Raw genomic sequence first — 2019 nt, 5'->3', positions numbered from 1 at the left:
GCTGAGGCTGCCACCGCCACTCACGGATCCCCAGGCAGGGAGAGTGAGCTGCCTTGTGCTCAGCTGGGGGCGGTGGGCGCAGTGCTGGTCCTGCGGACAGGGGCCCTGGGGGCGGGGGCGGGGCCGGGCCGGGAGGGGAGCCTCGGGCTGCCTGCTCCGTTTGCTCGTCAGCAGCGGCTGCTCAGCGTAGATCATACTAATTAGTGGCAGACATGCTGCAGTGTTGAATCACTGAATCAGTGGAAGAGACAGTGTCCCACCACCACCCAGGCTCGACCTGTGACCTGTGAAAACCTCTCTGACCCCGGGCTGGGGCCCTCCCTCTCCCGGCCCCAGGCCCCACACACGGCCCTCCCGCTGCAACCCTGCCGGCCCCCTTCCCACCAGAAAGTTGGCTGAATGGCAGGGGATGCGGTGGGCTTCAGCGGCATGTTCGGCAAGCACAGAAAACGCCTCTCACCAGAAAAAGGGGTGCGGCCAGCTGTGTGGGGCTCGGCCTGCAGGCTCGGGGCGCTTCCCTGTGGTTGCTGCTGGTTTGGATTCCAGAAAGGGTGATGCTGAGTAAATAATGCATTGTGCATGCTTGTGAGGGACAGCGGCCGAGAGCACGCAGAGAACGCCGATGGCCAAGGACAGCGCGGCCACAGTGGCCGAGGCTCGGACACTGTCAGTGGGTCATCAGTGCATACCCGACTCTTCACAAGCAGGGGTGTGCCTGAGTCACTTGCTCATTTTCTTCCTGTTGGATTCGAAATGTCCAAACAAGAGAGATGCTTTTTGCCAAAGGTCAGCATCATCTCGCAGAGCTGCCATGCCACCTGCCTCTCAGGCGTCTGAGGGTGTGTGCTCCAGGCGCAGCCCAGCCCGCACCCCAGCTCTGAGCCGTCACCTGTTGCCTGCAGGCACCACCCCCCAACAAGCCAGGGCCTCCAGGTTGGCCGTGTTTGAAGCTTTGCATCCTCGAATTTGTATCCTCATTTGCAAAATGGGTCCTGTCATTGGCAGATGAAGGGTGTACGGGGCGGGGAGGGGGGGGGGGGGGGGGGGGGCAGGCAGCACCGCCCCGGGGGCGCCACCACACGTGATCCAGGTGCCCCAGCATCAGGCCCCACCTTCGCCTCTGTCTCTGACCCTCCAGCCCTTCTGTGCAAATCTGCAGGGCCACCCAGGCCACCCAGCACCCTCCTTCCTTCCTCCAAGTCCATCCACACCCTCCCCCCAGCCCCAGCCAGCTCCACGCCGGCCAGTCCAGGACTCTGGGAACCAGCTGGATTACCCTTGCCTGGAGAGCTTGGAATCTCGGCAGTTTATTGGGGTTTTATTGCTAACAAATAACATTTACACCGGAGAGAGCTTCTGAGAGGAAAAGAGATGCCAACCTAACGTGTGGTGCTGCAGTTCTGCTGCAAGCACTTTCCTGCCTGTGTCTGGGAGCCTGTGGGTGAGACGCCTGCGGCCCCTGGGGGCCGTGGAGAGGAAAGCCAGTGGGGGCAGCTCCGGCCACCTGCTCAGGCCTGGCCCTGGCAGTCAGCTGCCCAACCAGCTCCTGAGTGTAATGGCACCGAGGTGTCCTGGAGGCACCTGGAGGTGTCGAGGTGCCCACGACCCCGGTTTGAACCGTGCTGAGCCCTGAGCATCTTCGGGCACCTGTGCCTCCTTCTGAGCGAGTGGCCTGTGTGCCCTCGGCACCAACAGGATGGTGAACACCCAGGCGCTCCCCTGGGGGCTGAGGGGCTGGGGGACCTGCACCCTGCCGCCTGGTCTCCAGCAGGTAAAGCCCAGGCCCCACACCTGCCCGGCGCTGACCCTCATCAGAGTGTAAAGCAGGACCAACTGCACGGCTGCCTCTGTGATGGTGCTGTTGATACTCGAGTTCAAGCAGGTCCCCAAACGCGGGTGGCTCTGCCCTCGTGCTCCTCTCTGATCCTCACCGTTAGCGCAGAGAGCAGCGCTCTCCAAGGGAGCAAAGTGACGGGTCTGGAACTGGAGTGGAAACCGTCCAAGCCTGGGCACTCTTTC

General features: G+C 62.8%; 1 protein-coding gene across 1 annotated transcript in view; it reads left to right on the top strand.

The window, feature by feature from the left end:
- Positions 1-2019, top strand: part of ADGRA1 (adhesion G protein-coupled receptor A1) — a 35617-nt gene that overhangs the window by 1467 nt on the left and 32131 nt on the right. The gene's annotated exons all lie outside the window — the stretch shown is intronic.

The sequence above is a fragment of the Lipotes vexillifer genome, unplaced genomic scaffold (assembly GCF_000442215.2).
Source record: "Lipotes vexillifer unplaced genomic scaffold, Lipotes_vexillifer_v1.1 scaffold1117, whole genome shotgun sequence".
Lineage (NCBI taxonomy): Eukaryota > Metazoa > Chordata > Mammalia > Artiodactyla > Lipotidae > Lipotes > Lipotes vexillifer.
The sequence above is the reverse complement of the archived record's forward strand: the minus strand, read 5'-3'. Positions and strand labels throughout refer to the sequence as shown.